This window comes from Protopterus annectens, chromosome 2.part0 (genome assembly GCF_019279795.1).
Source record: "Protopterus annectens isolate FY-2018-M chromosome 2.part0, PAN1.0, whole genome shotgun sequence".
Taxonomy (NCBI): Eukaryota; Metazoa; Chordata; order Ceratodontiformes; family Protopteridae; genus Protopterus; species Protopterus annectens.
Genome location: NC_056728.1, coordinates 745,305,231 through 745,326,037, shown reverse-complemented (window position 1 = coordinate 745,326,037; position 20,807 = coordinate 745,305,231). Strand labels below are relative to the sequence as shown.

General features: G+C 39.6%; 1 protein-coding gene across 1 annotated transcript in view; it reads right to left on the bottom strand.

Annotated features, from left to right (window-relative positions):
• The window catches only part of KIAA1958 (KIAA1958 ortholog), a 1,025,890-nt gene extending 1,005,364 nt beyond the window's left edge, over positions 1–20,526 (bottom strand). Inside the window, exon 1 of the mRNA XM_044061067.1 lies at positions 20,356–20,526. The gene's annotated coding sequence lies outside the window, so the exon portion shown is untranslated. The remainder of the gene's footprint in view (positions 1–20,355) is intronic.
• Positions 20,527–20,807: the final 281 nt, after the last annotated feature.

The window sequence follows — 20,807 nt, the reverse complement described above, 5'->3', positions numbered from 1 at the left end:
CCGACTGTGGAGTTGAACCGGGTTCCAACACACTCCGCATGACCTCGAAGGCACCCCTGTCAGGCAGAGCCAAAGGTCCCCGCTCCGAAAAGCTGAAAACCTCCCTCGGCACCGACAGCGATGGCTCCGAGGCCAATGTCGGAGCCGAACTCACCAGCGCCGAGAGGGAGAGCGGGGTCGGACAAGGGTCCAATGCCACTCACCCCCTCGGAGCCGATGAGGGAAGTCCGGCGCCGAGATTCTTCCAAGGAAGAAATCGGAGCCGACGACGGAACCGAAGACAATTGTATCGGTTCCGACGCTACCACAGTCTCGGTTCCGAAACGCCCCGGCTCCAAGCTCAAAGGAGTCGGAGGAGGAACATTTTGAGGGATAGGGTTAAGCATCGACTGATGAGTCGGGCTCTCAAGCATTTGGGCCAGTGCCTCGGACTTAAGAAGTCGACTCACTACCCTCTGAAAGTCATGATCCGAAAGCCTCGATGATCTAGAGGAGTGAGATCTATGGCTCCGTTCAGACAGCAAGGGAGATGCTGGAGCCGAATGAACGGAGCCAAGGGACGGTGACCTGGACCTCTTTCTAGATGTCGGTTCCGATGGTCTGATCGGAGCCGACTCAGAAATTTCCAATGCCTCGGCTCCAGCCGGAGCTGAGGGAACCACAGAAGTAGCAGTTCGAGTCTCATCGGCTCCAGCCGGAGCCGATGTAGTAGTAGGCTTCGAAGCCTTAGGCGTCGACTCAGTAGCTGGAGTCGAGGACCTAGGAGCCTTAGAGGGTTTACCCAAGTAGCAGTAGGGGACCCTCAGGCTTAAGCAAGCCTCTTAAGATGAGCTTGTTCTTTCTTTCCTGCAGGACTCTAGGGCTGAAGCCATGGCATACAGCACAAGAGTCCTGCAGGTGTAAAGGTCCCAGGCAGTACACACAAGAAGTGTGACCGTCTGTCAGAGACATTTTCTGACAGCACGAGTCACACTTCTTGAAGCCTGAGACCTTCGAATCCTTGGACATATCAAGGAACAAGTGTAACCACACACACACACACACACACACACACACACACACACACACCGATTACACTATAAACCAAAAACAGAAACTTTAAGTAATTAGCTGTTTACTGTTATAAGTCCCTACAGAAAACACACACACTCCAAGGGAATGGGAGGGCCCGAAGGCCTAAGGGAAGAACTATAAGTTCTTAAGGTAAAAAGTTAAAGAAAACTACATTAAAGGGATAAAAGACCTTTTAGGTAAGGGGAAACTGTATGGAAAACTAAATAAAGGGGTTTCTAATCAACTTTTTAAACTAGTTCCTACACTAACCTGAAGCCGGTGAAGCAACACGTCTCGATAGCTGTAGCGGCAAACGAGATCTGAGGTAATACCGCCTAGCATTGTGGGATATAAGGGGAGCCTCGAGCCGGTGGAACCAACTCTCGAGCTTTTAGAGTGGCCGAGTCGGAGCCGAAGTCGGCTCCGAACCCATCCAGCAAGAATGAAGGCGAGATAGACAACTTAACATCATTATGTAAATGTATTTATGAACACATGTATGTCATGAAAAGGGAGAATTCAAACAATGCTCTTTTACACACACACACTACTATGTCCCCAGTTCACAAAGTTTTTATTTTGTATAGTTGACAAAGTGAGAAAGGACAATCGAGATACTTGGTGGGAGATTAAACTCCAGAGAAGTGAGCTTCAGTGGCAACTTAGGTTCAATGCTACATCACTCCCTGGTATTAATGATGCTACCTCGATAGCACCCATTTTAAAGATGAAGGCTTTAGATTTAAAATAAGCTAATATTTTAATAGGGTGGCTCCCTTTTTTTAAAACATTTTTTTAGATTTTTACAAACGATTCCTTCTAGACATGATGTTATTTATTGCTGTTTATAGGGATGAGATTGAGCTTTTTGTCTTTTAATGAGTTAATTAGATCACATGATTGATGTACTTAAAATGTAATTGCTATGATGTTTAACAGTTCTGATGGAAGTCCCACTGTGGGATGGATGAAAGCCCTTGACTGTTCAGTATTTATGTTTGGGTGGATCATTAAAATGGATTTTTACTTAGTCATTGGTGCCTTGCGGTGGTGGTGCTGCGGTAGTGTTATCACCTCATAGCAAGACTTTGTCCCATTCGATTCTCAGCTAGAGCATCTTGTGTGTGGAGGCATACGTGAATGGGGCGTGCCTTCGTTGAAGGTTGTGCGTCAGGTCTAGTAACCCGGTACGTAAAAATCCACTATCAATCATTAGCGAACCGGAGTTCCGCTGTGGCGACCCCTAACCAGGAAAAGCCGAAAGACACAAACAAATTGGTGCCTTTTGTCTCAACAGAAGTTTCATCAATATGTGAGCCTGGATGTTTTAATTGTGTTCTGAGAAGAGCAAACAAAGCTACTTGAGTTGTTCCAAACAGTTGGATCAATTCTTGGAAGACCACAAGTTTCCATTCATGAGCGTCTGTCCTAGTTCTACTTAGCTCGTCTGCAACCACAGGTTATCATAGCAAATCTGCAAAAAGCAGATGATCTGGTACCTTTGTGTTTATGTACTACATTATGGCATTGCCTGCGTAAACTTGCAGACGTCCAGGGGACCACATATGACTTAAGACTTTCAAAATGTTGATGACTGGCAACATCTCTTGACATTTATGTGCTTCTGCCTGTAGGGAGGGTCTCATAACACCCCTGGGCGGACGTTATTTACACAGCAACACATACCCTGTTGGGCATTATTGCTTGCTTCACATATTTTGTTTACCTCAGAAGAACTATCAACTTGTGTGTGTTCCCAAAAGATAAACAGAAAAAACTTTAATGCAAGAGACTGACAGTTTAAAATCCTGAAAGTTAATGTAGCAGAATAATATGATTTCTTCCCTAATTTGCCAAAAGCTTTCCCACCCTTGTCAGAGAGAATGGAGTTAGCAGCAATAATCTGTTCAGCAAAAGCAGTTTTAAGACAGGAAAATTACCGTTGTATCAGAAAAATAATTACAAATCTGGGGAACTTTGTATTACATGTCAGGCTTCCTTTGGGCTAGAGTCCGACTGACAGGCAAACTCGCAGCAGTGACAAAAAGTCTCAAAAACAGGAGGAATGGCTACAGACTTAGCCATACCCAGCTGTAACAAACCATAATACATTTTTTGGGCAATAGTAATTTCATTCTGCTCACGCTGAAAAACCTCTCTCATCTTAATCTCAGAAAGAAAAATCTTCTAGAAAGAAAACTGGAACCATATTTTCCTCAGAATCAGAATGTTCAGACTGAGAATTCCTGAAGTACTACTATTCCCCTGCAATTCTGCTCTTAGACTGGCAATCCACAACAGAAAGAGAGAACACACACTTGCCTAAAGCAGTAGTAGGCAAGGAAAAGGCAGACAAAAGCTCCAACTAAATTCACACACGGTTTATTGGAGCTCCCCTTGAGCTATTAGTGTGTGTGGAAGGCACCCTTAAGCTTTAAAACTGAACATCCCTTCCAGTGTATTTCATCAACCAAATCCCAATAAAAATATCAAAATGCAAGGTGTAATAAAGTGTTCACAAGGGCAACAAGCCTGACCATAAATACACTTCCCAAATTCTATCCAAGAGACGTACAACAGCAGGGCTCTGTGGTGTGGCAGCCTCCTTGAAGGCTATTCTAGTAATAACTATCTGGATGGGGGTCTCTACCCAGACAACTAACTCGCTGGAACTGGGTGAAGATACTGCCAGCCTTTTGATGGAAAGGAGCCACCATTATGGCTCTCCTCTCAATTCTAGTGGAGCCTTTTAGCGCAACTACTGGAAGGAACCCTAAAAAGTCTGACATGAGGAAATGCAGGCCCTCTAAAGTCTGGACATGAGAAAAGGGAGTATGATCGGCTGGCCAACTCCACAATGCCTTACTATCTCCTCTAAGTATTCCAAAAACCTAAGGTCACATGGAGTGGGGAGGCTGCAGAATTCACTACTTATTTATCCAAGTCAAATAATGGGGGTTCTTCTGGGAAGTCTACATGCTCAATTCTAGTTAAGGCTTGATGAACAACCAGAAAGGGACCCTGAAGATTAACAGGTACACTTAAGAGGACTTAGTAGATCACTAAAAGCCTGAGGGGCCTCCAGCCGGCAGCTGGGGTCTGACAGCAGTAAAGGCCCTATAGGAAGAATAAGACAATTCAGGTATATGTACTGGTACATACATACTGTACATCAAACTAGACAACAAAAATGCCACAAAAATTATACCAGTAGGGTCCTAATATCCACACCACTACCGATAACTCTGGAGCAGATACCAGCAGCAATAACAACATCAGTAATGACTGAAATGTAAGCATCAATGCTAAAAACACAGGCACATGCATTAACTCTGAAACATCAGAATTGCAAAGTACTAGGGTCAGACAAACTTAAGGTCAAAGAAACCTATAAATACTGCAGTTGTGTGCAGTAATCACACTGGAAGAAAGGCAGACAATGCTATTGATCCTCTGATGACAGCATTCTGACAGCTGATGCCAGCAGAAAAAATGCAATACCAGAGAGGTTTGCAGAGGTGAAAAAGGAAACTCATAATACTCCCTGTTGTACGTAGACACAGTACAACAGGAAGCACCAGGCCATATGCCCTGAGCTTCACCTATAGCCTCTGCTAACCCGAGAGAGACTACTCCAGGCAAGGAAATCCATGTGTCTTGCTGGATAGAGATTGTACATTCTGCTGCTGCAGCACTGCTTTCCTAAGCTCCATCCCTCATTATGATGGCTTACCCATGGATTTAGCCCCTCTAATCTACAGGCATCAACCCCCCCCCCACCCTCAAGCTGGTGACAATAGGGATCCCACAGCTGGTGAGAGCTTGAAAGCTAACATTGCTGCTCACAGAGGCAACCTTACTCTGAATGGGTTGCGGTCTGTCCCCCATGTGCTGGTGTTATGTTTGGAGGCTGAGATGCCATGAGGTGTGGTTCAAGGTGGGTACACACCACTAAAAGCTATCAGTTACTCAACACTGCTAAGTGCTAGGTGAACAGCTTTGGCACTGCATGCATGTCAAACCTTGATCTTCCCACGGGAAAAGTGAACAGGCTTTAAGCTTCTGATTCTTCTTCCCCACCTGCCAGCTTCAAGGGTCACCTGAGTTGCTAATTTAACTTGGGTCACCTTTTGTACTCAAGACTTTATCTCGCTATGCAAACAGAGTGGGGAAAAAGGCAGAAAGTCTACCTGGTCTGATAACCTGAGCAAGTATAGAACATTCCTCAGTCCTAGAGAATTTGTCTATTGCATGCAACTCAGCAGTTTCTGACAAATTATCATTTGTTTTAGCCACAGCATTAGTTAAAGGTTCAACCAAACAATGGAACTCAAAAGGAAGAGAAAACGGACTCTGGTGGAGAGGTGGACAGGGGCTATGGTATCTTAATGGCTGCACTGCTGCAATCAAAACTGTAAGTGAAGGGGCCAACAGTTTGGAGTTTAACTGTTACAAGTGGTAGAATTCAAAGTGCAAAAGTTAATTGGCCTTAAAGATATATGTTAACTGTACCTTACTGCCACAGACAACTGCCAAGCCCTGCCACAACCAAATAAGCTTTACACTATAAAGCTAAATTGCAGTCATAAATCACTGTCTCCAAAGGATTTTACTTGTATCACAATGAGCTAAATCACTTCCAATGCAACCTTACCAACACTAATTGAAACTTAATCAGCATTACTTTCTCTTTATCATGCTCACATCTACACACACACACACACACACACACACACACACACACACACAATTACATAGACAATATTTTCTAGAATGGGGAAAATGGTAACTCACCAGCACCAGTGCTCCCATTCCCATGTTTACAGTATGCTGACACCAGTCAGTCAAAAAGGACAAAATTCCATTTTTACTCACAAAATAAGCCAATTTTAAATGGCCAAAAATGCATCAGAAAATCTGTACTTCAAAAGGCAAGTTTCACTCAATTAATAGCAAACCAGCAAAAGGCTCACGCCCTTCAGTGAACACAAATCACCAGGCACAAGAATTACAAGATGAATATATAATAAGTTGCAAATAAAATATGGAAGTAGTACATACCTTGCACAAGGAACTGGAAATAAACATTTAACCAGATAAATAATGTTCATAATTCTTTTAACATGTAAAGTCCGAACTATCTGCTTCTGGATAAAATACATATCATTTATTGCCACCTCTGTCTTTTAACCCAGAACAGAATTATCAGAGTCTGTACAGGCCATATAATATAGATTCAGCTCTATCACAACAGTATCCTTCCAAAATGTATAATTCAGTAACTTCTGTAACTATTTTGAATTATATACCCAATATATGTGAATCGTTTTGCTATAACTGCTATTATATCAATATTGTTTAAAATTGTACTTGTTTAAAAATGTACTACTGGAGCTTTTCAATGGGCCACAAGCCCAGTTGGACAAACCCGGTTAACAAATGTCAATAAATAAATAAATATAAATTAATTAACAGTTTTCTGTATATATAAGGCCCTGAAAGGCTTTCTATGGCTTTGGTCTGAATCTTAAAAGATCCCTTGCTGCTTCCACAGTTATACATTCAAGGGCAGAAGAGGCAAGGTTTCAGTGCTAGTGTCCAGATAAGGCATTGTCAAGTGACTTAGCTCAGTACTTTCAAGGCTATCACACTTTGCAGCAATGGACACATTTGTGGAACAAGGTTGAATTTCACTTTCTAACTGAAATAATTTTCACAGCTGTAAAAGCGGTTATGTACAATTTCAACAATTTTCTTTTATTTATTACATTTTACTGAAAAGGAAAGTACAACACACTTTTAGATTTTATCCACGATATTTAAACATATAACTCAGCTCTAATACAACCAATTCACTTTTCGGGTATTTTCTTTTGTGAAAAGGCTGACTTTTTAGTGCACTGCAATTTTCCTCTCGTATCTCCCCCCTTTCTAGAAACAAAGCAAGTTCCATTGAGAAAAGAAACAAGGTAAATATATATAGCTCATGTCACACTTCCCCACCTTCTCGTTTGAATAAACAGCTGAGTTTTTGGTGACAGAAGAGAACATATTTGCCATTTTGATCTGGTACCTCTGCCATTCTGTTTGCAGGTGCCTGTGTCTACATGCTGCTTTACACTCTGGCTTTATATCCCGTCAATCTTTTGACAATGCTTATGAGTCTACAGTACGATCTTACATCTTTTGTAATGCCTGGCCCACAAAAATTGTAAATAAGTCCCTTTTTGAATGTTTTGTGCTCATACGGCCTGAATTAAAAAGGATTATTATTGGCTACAGTTAGAAGCACTGGATGAAATATCCTTAAGACACCCACAGAAAGTCTTTGGCGAATGAAGTTCGCAGATGACTGCAAACTAGGAGACATAATTGAAACTCCTAGCAATGTGGACATCTTACAAAAGGGCCTCAGTGAGACAGATGCCTGGTGTCAAAGCCATGGCCTCAAGCTCAATGCCAAAAAGTGCATTGTCATCCCCTTTGATAAAAACTCTGTACCCATGAACTACAACATAGACGGTAGTATACTTAACACCGAAAGTGTAACAAGAAACCTTGGGACACAGGTGGACAGTAGTCCCTCCTTTGATAATCACATCGCCACAGTAGTCAGGAAATCCTTCTACATGGCACACCTCATCACAAAAGGTTTCTCATCCAGAAAAAAAAAAGGTCATTGTTCCCCTCTACTCATCACTCATTAGACCCATTATAGAGTACAATGCCCCTTTTGGTATGTACCTCACAAGACATCTACAACAACTGGAAAGGCCGGAGAAATACCTCACAAAGAGGATTACCAGCCTCAAACAGATGCCCTATGCAGACAGTCTCAAAAAACTCCAGCTTTACTCCATCGCATATCACCTACTCAGAGGTGATCTCTGCCTAACATACAAAGCTATGTCAAACCTTAGCTGTTGGACATGCTCTACTTAAAGAAATCCCAATCCCTCCGAGCTACACACTCTAGGGACCTAAACCTTGTCACCACAATACACAGAACATGCTGGAGGGATAGATTCCTGTCCCAGAGACTTCCCATACTCCGGAATAAACTACCTACCTATATCAAACAAAGCTCCTCATTAGAACTCTTCAAGAAAAATCTTGATTGGATGGGAAACAGGAAATTCACCCCGGGGATCACGTCTGTGGCTCTGCTCGACAGTGGCATAGGAAAATTATTTTCTTGGGTGGCGAAAGCCAGGGTACCTTTTTGGCTGGGCTTGTACAGGCCCCAGGGCCGATAGCTTAGTACCTACCTATGAACCTGCTACAAACACTTCACCCTTTAACTCTCTTTAGGAGTCTACTATCTTTACATCCCCTTTTCCAGTGTACAGACCCCCTGTTCCCTCAAGTATTAAAAGCCTATTGACCACTTCCCCCAAGCTTGTAAACTGACTGACAGATTTGCCTGCCTTAACTCTCTCCATAATTATTTTTCTTTGAAAGTTTAGTATAACTGTGAGTTACTCAGACTTGATAATAGTCCATATTCCCTTGAAATAATTCCTCCTTCCAGAGAAGATCCACACCTTCTGATACCCGTGTCTCCACTTCAAGTTTTTTTCACTACTACTTAGCTCTTTTCTGACTCAGCCACTGGTCAAGGTGTAGAAACTTATTCTACTTGCTACTTATTTTCTATGTGGCTACCACCATGCTAAGTTGCATGCAACCAAATGCACACAGGGAACTAAGTCATTATCTATTTATAACACAGTCTGAAATAGCATGTACCTCTTCCCTTTCTCAATTCAAATGATCAATACAAATGGAAGCTAAAAAGGTGTTCCCTACAGCCCCTACCCAGAGTGGACAACTTAGACAGGTAAGGTTTCTCCCCAACATCTGCAGGTGTAAAAATAGTGATATCTAGTGATATCTGATGCAGTATCAATCTTAGCAATAGTTTCTATTATCTTAAGAGAACACTGCAAAGGCCCCGGTGATACTTTAGAGCTGCTCCCGTTGTTCTAGTACAATCTACCATTACTGTGCTGCAACTTTTATTAACTCCAGTTTTTAAAATATCGTTCCTCAGCCTGTTACTATAGACACTTGGACCATAGTGAAAGATGTAATTAGGGATAAAACTCAAAACAGACTTCAGTGTAAAGACAGGACAAAATTCATAACCCAAGCCTAAGCCCAACAGTAGGGTTATCAAGAAAGAAAAAGTGCATTCAGACAGCAGTTGCAGTACCTACCAGACAAAGCAGGACATGAGATAGTATCAATGATGCGTGACCTGAATGCTTATTCTGAACAGACAGAACAGAATGAGGACTGCCCGAGTTTGAAAGGGTGGGGCAACAGAAATAGAGAGTAGGCCATTCTAAAGTTCTGTCTAGCAAATGGCTTGATGCTGGCCAACACATGTTTCAGTGAGAGTGTGTGTGTCACACAATTACATACAGGAATTTTCAACACGTAACTCAGGTAGACTTCCTCCTAGTAAGGAATGAGCATTGTGGAAGAATGTGGGATTGCAAAATCACCCCCACCAAAGCAGATGGCCCACAATCTAAACCACTGGTGGCTGTAAGCAGTGGCCAGAGAAGGCTCCAAGAAGGAATACCATTTGGATAAGACAGAAGAGCAGAGTACAAAGCATCACAAGCACTCTGCATCTTTAGTAAAGTGACTCAGCAGATGGCACAAAGATACTATCAAATGGAAAGGCAAAGACAGAAACAGGAAGAAGACTGTCAGACACCATTTATAAGGGATATTAGAAACAGCCTTCTCACCAGTCCACAGGACATCAAAAGCAGATGGAAGGAGAGTTCCAACAGATTCAAACTAAAGAAAACACCGCAAATGCTGTACTGACCCATACATGCCCTATTATGAAAGAGGAGCCCACACTACAAGTAAGAACAGCACTAAGGAAAAATGAAATCAGGCTCAGATGAGGTCACAGTACATATAATCAAGATGTTAGGTGAGTTGGGGAGAAATTGCTCCCGAGTGTGCTCATAGCAGCATGGACAGAAAGGTGTATCCCAGATGACTGGAGTATAAACATTCTAATTCCAATGTACAAGAATAAAGGGGACATTCACAACTGAGGGCAGTATAGAATTATCAAACTCCTGTCACACTGCATGAATATGACAGAGAGGGTGACACTCGGAGTAAAGAAAGATGGAAAAAGAGCAGTTTGGATTCAGATCAAGATGCAACACAACCACCCCATCATTTTCAGTGAGATAGACAGCGAAGAAAAAGCTAAAGATGAGGAAAGAATTCAAATGGGTGAATATTTCTAGACTTGGAGAAAGCATATGACAAGGTGTCAGGTAAGCTAATGTGGACAGTTCTGCAACAGTTCAAACTCCCAAGGTATGTAGAAAGACACAAATACAAGAATGACACAGGCGTTCCAAGTGAGAGCTGGATGCACCAAGGTTCAGCCTACTACTTTTCATACTGGTAATGGACTATATTAGCAAAAAGTCAGAAGGGGACAGATCGACACAGCTGTTGTATGCAGACAATGTAGCTTTACAATCAGACTCTGAACAGCAGCAAAAGAAAGGGGACTGGAATACAAAAATGAATACACGTGGGATGAAACTGAGTAAAGAGTAGATAGTTGTTATGACAGCAAATGGAGGGAAATTAGAAGAATCTGAAAATGAGATAGAGAAGGGAAAATGGCAAAGATTAACAGCTTCAAGTATCTGGGAGGGTTGGTTCATGAGAAAGAAATCTGAGAGAGGAGGTCAAAGCTAGAATCAGAGGGGCTGCAGCCAACTGGCGCAGTGTGTCAGGGGTGGTGTGTGACAAAAGAATGCCAAAGAAGCTGAAACTTAAGCTGCATAAGATAACAGTGAAACCAGTACTACTGTATGGTACAGAAACCGGGGCAGTGAAGGTAGAGTAGATGAGGAAAATAAAGGGGAAGAAGTTATAGTGCCAGAGATTACTGGCAGGATGCACACCATGGGAGAGACAAAGAAATAATGGCATCAGATCAGAAGCCAGTATAGCTCCAACTGCAGGGAAGGTTAAAGAGAACAGATTACAATAGTTCAGGCATGTGCAGGAAAGCAGAAGATGATCTAGTGAAGAAGATTTGAGCCAGACAGGAAGAAGACAAGAGGAAACAATGACATCCAGTAAACAGATGGGTGGATCGCTTAACCAAAGACCTGCGTCAGTCAGGCATGACTGAAGAAGGTAAGAGTGTTGACAACAACCCCATATGAAAAAACAAGAAGAACGGGTTGATAATGATGATGAATACTCCAATACATTATGACTTTTCAAAAAGCTGAATTAATTGTCTGTAATCTTTTGTAATAATCCTAGACCCCTTAGCTTCACAAACTGGTGTAAGTGCACCCCTGCAGTTCTGGGACATTTCGCCTAAAGTTAGGTTTATTAAATGCTAACATGTTTCACATTTAATTATTTTACCAAAGTATTGAGACCCAAGTCTAAGAACTTTACTATAAATGCAGAAGTACCTGGACAGTACCTGCAAATGGTCAGCTGTGATCAGTGTACTATCCCTGTAAACAAATTTAAAATAAAATATAGTAACAGAAATCTTAAAAATAGCTGTCCAATATAGTATCAATTTGTTAAATTTGTTAAAACCAATGAAAAAAAAAAACCAAAAAGTAAATAAAGATTAAGGCAGATCCTTAACACTGTAAACATGTATCCAGGATGGTAGCAAGTTTGCAAAGGACAGAAGCATGACAAACAAGAGAGAGCCTGACAATGACTAAACAGCCTGCAGCCTCTCATCCGATAGTTTAGGAGAGTCCAAAAGCTCTTTTAAATAAACGGGACCAAAATTACACAAGCAAAGTAATCAAAATAATCTTAAATGCAAGCTAAGCAATAACAAGCAGCCAATACAAACGGGTTCCTATCACACAGTCGAACTTTTACAAGTTTGAACCTCATATGGTCAAGACTATAAAAGTTTGAATTTGTAAAAGTTTGAGCGTTTCAATGGAAATCTCCATAAGCGATGGTTTCCATTTGGTTCAATGGGGTGCGATCTCGGAGTTGGTATATTTAAGTAGCTGGAGGTGTGGGGGGTGCAGGGGGGCTTGCCCTCCTGCTTAACAGTTTACTTTTTTGTTTTCTGTTTTTTTTTTTTTATCCATAGTCGACGTTTTGTAACTTCAAACATAATGGTTCAAACATTACATGTTCGAAGTTATAAGACTTCGACTATGTGATATAGACCCAACACAAACCATTCAGTAGAGGCATTAAATAGCAGCAGTAAGATGCACCAACTAAACGTCTGGCTGTAGAATTCTGCATCTACTGCATCCATTTCATGTATGTAAAGCATCAATTCTTTCATCTCCATTCTAGACTCATACAACTAATCTCATTAACCCACCTTACTAACTTCCTTAAACTGAACTATTTGTTAAAATTAATTTATTTTTAGAACAGAAGTTACTGGCGCTAATGAGCAGATATGCCCTAATCTAGTGCAACCCAAACATACTTGTGTTGTGTTGTTAACTGGGAGTAAGTGAAACAGTACTTTCTAGAACCATTTTCAGCCACAAACTGAGCCTCAAGGGCAACAGTCAATACAATGACAGCAGCAGTTCAACCAATACTTTTTTGAAAGGTACAAGAAAACTGAAGGGTCTGGAGAAAAGCCAAACAAACATGGAATGAATGTGCAAACTTCAAAATGTGTAACCAAAAAAGGGTACCCTTTCATTCTGTTAACAAATACACTAAAAGGTAAGGGGCCATAAGCTGAGCAGTGTGCAACACTATGGATCAAAGGTGAAGGAGACTGCATCATCCTGCACTATGCAGCAGACTATGTGATGACAGCTAGTGAGTCACATCCTAGCACTGAAAGACACTTATGAGGCTACAAGTTCCAGAAGAAATTGATGGCTGATCATATGAAATGCCCTGAAGGGGCAGGACAATATAGTTATCTGAAAAGCTTGCTACAGGTTAGATGCATGCAAAGATAATCATGGGTGTTGACAGCTGATTTATGTCATTATCTGGTCTAAAACCATGCTGTTTTGTACACAGTAGGTTATTACTAAATGAGGTAATGAAGCAGGTGAAAACTTATGCATTTCACCAGAATTTATTGGAGGGAGGCATGGAACATTAGGCTAATAAAAGGCTGACAGCACTTAAGGAGCCTAATTTATATAAAGGACCCACAAGGTTTTGTCTCCACAATGCAAGCATCCTTCCTTCTCTAACTGAGTAACTTACTACTCTCACAAGATAAACAACTGAAATCACCATCTATCCATCCTCAACCCCTTTCCCATTTTACACATGGGGTCAGGGTGTCACTTATGCAGTGACAATAATCTCAAGCCAAGGTTTACACCACCAGTTGGCTAGCCCTGCTTTGCTGGTTCATTCGTACCACTCACTCGTGCACACTCTCTCACCTATGGCCAACTTAGAGTGTCCAATCCACCTACTGTATGTCTTTGGACTGTGGGAGGAAACTGGAGCACCTGGTGGAAACCCACGTGACTGCAGGGAGGACATGCAGACTTCGCAATCACCGAACCTGATAAATGCAAACGGCCACACCAGTAGAACTGGATACAAAACAGTTTTGTTAAAAAAAAGAAAAGAGCGCTTTTGCAAAATTGTAGCAAGGACTTCTTCAAACAGTTAAAACAATTATATCAACATTTTAAATTTATAGATAGTTTATACGAAATATAAAACAGAACTGTGTACAACCTTGCATGCATAAAAATACCAGGTATGCCTTCACTTCAAAATAATTCAGACCTTGGGAGAAAAAAAAAAAAAAAAAACACAGAATGATGCCTAAAGGCTCTCCTATATACAGTAACGAGAAAGACGCAGAAGGCAAAATAATGATCATTTGGAAAAGAAAGAACCAAGATGCTGGAAGCATATAGTGAATGGACATGAAGTTATAACATGTGATAAAGCTAGACAAACTTTGAACTATGGAACTCATATCAACTTGCATATTTAGGTCTACTATTACATATTCAGAGATAAACTACATATAGCAGATTTTACAACTGAGGCCAGAACAGAAATGTTAGACTGGAAACAAGTAATGAGTAGAGCATATAAGATAATATTAAATTTGACATGACAATATGGTATAAAACTAAAAATAGCACAATTAAACAGATATTACAGATGAGTGGAGGCAAATATGTCTTGTGCCTAAATATGCAACTAAACAGAGAAAATGTATAATGTTTGCCTACGTATTTCTATGCTCCTACAAAACTTGAAAACATTCCACAGACAATAGACATATGTTGGAGATGTGACTATTCAAAGGTAGGTTCTTGGAAGCATATACTTTGGGAACGTCTGGAGCTGTTTCAATATAAAAAAGAACTGAGCAAAATACCAAGCATCATACATTGAAGGTAATTTAATCTTAGTATAGAGGTGTTCTGTTGAGTCAGAGTACAGAGTAAAAAGGTGAATGTGTTGTTATATTTAGTACTGACACTGACAGTGACTAAGAAAGCCATAGGTAGAAAGTGGTGAATCAAACATTACTAAGTGAGGTAAAAACATGACTATAGACATTAAAAATATGAAACTGAAAACTATTCAACATCAGAAACAGAATTTCCTAGTAAAAAATATATTTTTTATATTACAGAAACTAAGCTTGAAGAGGGCGTTGATACGAAAGAAGCAGATCGGTTTAAAAAACAGACTACAATACAGGGCAAGAAACCTCTGGTCTGAGAGTCAAAAATAACATTATACTAGTATAGTCACTTGTTAATTCTTGATCTCACATTATACTGTAAAATAGTGCGTGTTTAAGTGTCCGTGTGTTTTTTTCCCTTTAAGGAGCAGGGTTAAAACAATCTCAAGATGAAGACTAGGTGGAATATTTGTTTATGGCAAATGAATTTATGTGATTAAGACTGGTAAGAAAGGCAGAATGTAAGCAACGATTGTCTGGCATGAAGCTATTATGCAATTATATAAACGTAACCATAAAATTATTTTATTTTGGCACTAATTGCTGGCACAAAGTGCAACATGCACTGGAACTGTACACTATACAAAAGTGAAAATAATGTATGTAAATATTATGTTTAAAAATATATACACAATAGTAGAAGGCTTAGAACTGCAATGACAATAAAAGCAGGAACATATTTAAAGTTTGCCGTCTTTACAAGAAAAGACTAGGAAAAACAGACCAGTTACCTGCCATCCAAACTATTAACATAGGAACTACATTACAAAAATACATTTGTGGAAACTATTACAATACACTAGTAACCCAGAGTTAACAAAAGACGGCCTGTAATTTTTAATACCACCAGTGAAAAACAAGCTGCATCAACCCATATATTGAAAGGAAGAGTTCATGCCATACTGTAAATTAGTATAATTTACTTAGCAGTACATCTTAATTTAGTAAATTAATCTTTTTTTGAATTTATCTATACATTTCTATCATTCTGGTTAATGCTCATGTATACAGAAGTTAATATCATTTTTGAAGAATATCCTGACCAGATTGACTTGGCAACAAAAACACCACCAAAGCTCTGCTATAGCTGCCAAATTTTCTTTATTGACTCTGGTACCACGGCCCCAAAGGCCTTCAATGGGTTTACTTGGGTCACATACTTGATAATGTCTAGTCCGTTTTCACGTTTATGTCACTAATTGCATCACATTTTCCTCTGGTAAAGCCTACAACAACATTTAAAAGAAACCATGTAACAGCTGAAAAAAAAATACTCCAATAATGAACAGTCAGTGATAACTTCTGGCTGCTACACTGTCACGTGTCTGTCAAACAAAATTGCAGAAGGCAGAATTTGAACAGTTACAAACGTGGGTTAAACACCACATCTCCATCAGACAGTACTCAGCAGAATTTGAACAGTTACTAACACGGTTTAAACACCACATCTGCACACAGTACTCAGGGTAATTCTAAAAATCAGTTACCAACATATTGCTGTGTTTCATTAAAAGTCACTAAACTCGACAACAGTTTTGCACAGTGGATTTAAGACTGCTAGCAAGCATCAGCCTGTAATCCTTAACATGATCCCCTCAGTCTCCATTTGCAAACTGTGTACCTGTTCCAGGTCACTTAACTAGACAGTATCAATACTGCTGGGTCAGACCTGATGCCTGAAAAGCCACATTTGTATCTAGTGGGATTACTTGGTTAACAAATGAAAGTGTCTACATGAAAAATTATTGGCAATGTCCATTATCTCAGCAGCTTTCCAAAAAACACAACTCTGTGAACCCTGCAGACAAAAGGTAATTAACTGTGATACCCACAACTCATTTATATTATTAATAAAAATAACGCAGCAATCTAACATTCAATGCATGCTTCAGAGGACATATATTTACTTTTTATAAATTTTGCCCCATCGCAAAAATAAATGCAGCTGTCAGCACCTCAAAGTTATCTGTTCGATATCACATAACCTCATTGAAAATGGTGATATTCTTATTGGCAGCTCTCCTACATTAACCAAACATAAACCAAATGATTGTCTGTACATCAAATCATCATGTACATTGGTATGTCAGGATACCCCACTGTCTGCACATCAAATCATCATGTACATTGGTATGTCAGGATACCCCACTGTCTGCAGTAGAATCATACTACATGGTACACTGTTGAGTGCTTTGTACTTGTTCCTTAATATATTCCCTTGTTCTGTGCTAAACACTTGTGCTTTGGATTTAATATACTTACCAAAGCCAATATTGATTTTCCATTACAAAAAATAAAACTAATAAGTTAGGGACTAGCTTCATCTTGCACACTTCATTCAAGTACACCAGTTTTCATCTTGCACACTGCAGAACTGCAAATGTCTGCCATTCCAAAGTTCCCAATGCATTACTGAAAATGAATACAACACAAACCAAAAAGAACCAAGCACGACTAAAAGCAAAGTAGATTTTAAAGTAAAAGTGCTTTCACCTCTGTAAACGGTGCTTCAACAGATGATAAAAATATTTAAAAACAACAGTATTTAAATATCATTAGAACATAGCCATTAGTTCCTTCTAAGTCACTTGATAGTAGAGACCAATCCTAACGCAAGATACATAGTTGCTTGATATAATTACAATGTTACAATTCATTCACAGAACTTTCATTTAAACAGCTCAAGCAAATTCAAAAAAGCTCTTAAAAGGACTTTGCCATTTAAACCATATCGACTTGTAGTTTTATAATCCATCATACCTCATGTTGTTCAGTTTTTCTAAACTCGCCCATCCTTAGATCTAACAAAACTTCTACCACCATAAAATTAAATGTATGTGTATCACCACTCACAATATTGTGTTTGGCTAACGCATTCTTCTACAAATTGCATAGATATGCTCTCTAATGTGTTCCCTTAGGGAACAATTCATCTTACCAATACAGAATGGCCAACATCTAGCACACTACACTAAACAAACAAGATTCCTAGATGAACAGTCAGCTTGCACATTAAATACAAAACTTCTCGTGTGTATTTGGATGTATAAAGCTTTTACAACCATTTATACAAGTACAAAAACTACAAGTTTGAGAGGAAGAAGTACCTAAATATCCAGTTGGATTTTCATTCACTTGATTAGTACTGCAACACAATAGTCTTTTTAGAAATTTCTTATTCTTAAAAGGAAAGCACGGCTGTTCACCAACTATCTGTTTAATTCTGTCATCTGATAGTAACATCAGCCAGCTCCTTTTAATTATTTGGCATAGCATGTATACATCACTTGTACAGTGCAGAGAAATATGCACATTTTGCTTATCTTGTAACCACCATGTACTTGTAAATCATTTTCTAGCATCTCTGAAAAATATGGTTTGGCTCTACCATTTCTGAGCTGGCTAACGTCTTGCTTCATACTTTCACCTGCTCTCTTACAATAGCCTCTCTTCATTCTGCAACTTATTAACATCTGCTAAAAATGTTTTCATTATTATTATTGAATCTTGATAGCCTCATCCCTTGCCCTTTAAGTATATTCCTATAGATGTGGCCGTGATGCATGCTCTCTCTATGCAATATATAATTTTTCCGACAAGTCTTTCTAAAAAGCCCTGTGTCAAATTATACGTGAATTTCAAGTAGATGGTAGTATTCTGAATGTAGTTGAAAAATTCCTTAAATAAATCAAAAGGACCTGTCCACAACAAAAAGATATCCACGAATCTTCTATAAAACTTAATACACAGGACAAATCTGCTGTCTTTCAAAACGAATGCAGTCTCCCATTGAGCTAAAACAATGTTCGGCATGTTATTCTATATGGGACAACTAACAAAGTAAAGATATGGCATCCAGATCCAAGGAAATTATAGTCCCTCTGTACTCAACCCTCATTAGACCAATAACAGAGTACAAGGCATCATTTGGCAAACATTTAACCAGGCACTTACAGCAACTGGAGCAACCTCAGAGGGTCCTCAAAAAGAAAATACAGGGTGTAAACAACATTTCCTACGCGGACAAGCCCATTGACCATTAAAGGGAGACCTATGCCTGACATACAAGGCACTCACAAATTCAGGCCTAACAGAGGTGCTACACATTTGCAAGTCAAACAGAATGACTGTCACAAAATCTAGGGTTCTAAACTTAGTTAGCAACTCAAACAAAACATGCTGGAGAGACATGTGTGACCTGCTTTGGAACAGAATTCCTATTCATATTGAGTACAGTCCTTCCCTGGCCTTCTTCAAACGCAATTTGGGTCAATGGATAGGGAATCACAAATTCACGCCTGGAGTACAGGAGCAATATGATAAAGATATACAATGCACAAGCACAAATCCATGCCATTCTCTTGCCCCTGGGGGCACATATTGGGTAAAATCGGGTTATATTGGCTAGGATTGTAAGGGGTTTTAAGCTGTTAACCTAGTACTCTCCTATGAGCTTATAAAAGAATAACTTTACCACAAAGATTCTTGTTTAACGTGCACATGAGGTTAATCAAAGTCTTAGAAAAAATCTGTATTGTTTGGACATTTTAAGAAATTTCTCAAAGGTTAAATGGATTTGTCATTATCTAATCCACATGTATAACCACAAAGAAGTGTAGTGGTCTAGTCCATGGAACCTGTTTATCATGCCCAGACCAGGAGTGAAACCCACATCCTGGGGCTGAGAAGCAGTGATCTCCCCAGAACCACAGTGAAACCCAAAGGAAAGTGGGCATAATTTTAGACTACTACTACCTACCCCCCAGCTTATTCTACAAATATGTCTGTCAAACCAGACTGCGTGACTTTTAAAATGAAATGCTAAAATTCTTAGACACATACCCCTGATCAGTATGTATAATTAATTCTGTATGTAAGGGGAGTGGGGACTGACACCCCTGCCTGGTTAGTTTTAAATATAACCTGTGTTAAGGACACACACATTGCAAAACAGTTGTTTAAGAAAATACAGCTTGCAAATGTGTTGCAGTGACATATAATATCCACTTATGTTACACTACAAGTTTCAGGAGAGTTAAGCAAAGTGACAACAAAAATTCACCACGGGGCACTAGGATTTGAACCAGACGATTACATCCACAAGAAAATATCCTACCGATAAACTATACTCCCAGCTCACTAAAGGTACAAATGGGTTGTCAACAGAACTTTCACCCAAAAAGTATTTTAAAACAACCGTTAGAAGTCAACCGCGTACAATTCAGAATACCAGACATAAACAAATAATAACTTATACAAAAACCGAAATCAGCGGTGTTTGACATTCTGCAGTACTCATTAGTGACCTTACATTTTTCAGATCTTTCAGCCTCCTCTATCTTAACTTCAATTTTAACCCCATCTACAGCATTTAAACACCAACAAAAGTTAAGAAAAAGTATGAATTCTTTGTTGGGTATCTTGCTGAAATATGTTTACTCTACGCACCACCGACAACACCACAAAACTTAACACATCTCTCAAAGTTCAACTCAAACACCTTTATTTTTGCAGTCAGAAATACTAGTTTTAGCAAGCTTCTACAAAGAAAACAAAAGATCTTCATTCATTTCACTCTAAGGACTTCAGTACCATTTACCCATCGTTGTGGATATGTTTCAATAACCAGCATAGTCAGATTACAAGTTAATAAAATAAACCACCTTAATGTACTTGTTCAGCTTATCTCATAAAAACGTTAAGTCAGTTCTATCACACCATCTCTACAGTAATATCCAAGTGAAAGACTTACCGCTTGGATTACTAATCGTTTTCTTTCTAATCAACTGTTAAATAAATTCATTTGTTTTGCTTACCTCAAAATATAAATGAAATTTTAAAGTACGTCATATCAAACAACTGAATTTCAGTTTACAGAAAATCACCAGAATACCAAGTTCAACAGAACTGGTACACTAACATTCTAATTCTTTTGTTATTGTGAAACTGAATCTATAGGAGACGCCATGCTACTACCGTAGTACTACCCTGGGATGCCTAGACATTCGTAAGGGTTAGAGAAATACTCACGTTCACTTTGTGCTTTGCGACACCTATTGGATGGAGGGATTTACCACCACAAACTCTCACACAACCCATTATCCTTCGGATTTCCCTGCCTCACTTTTGGATGATGGTGTTGTTTTGAACTTCTGATCTTTTGAATTCTGTCACTGCAGTAGTGATGTGCTTTCCACATCGGGTGTACCGTACCAAGAGACAGCGTTAAGTGATGTAAACGCCTTGTCATTTTTTACATTAAGAAAAC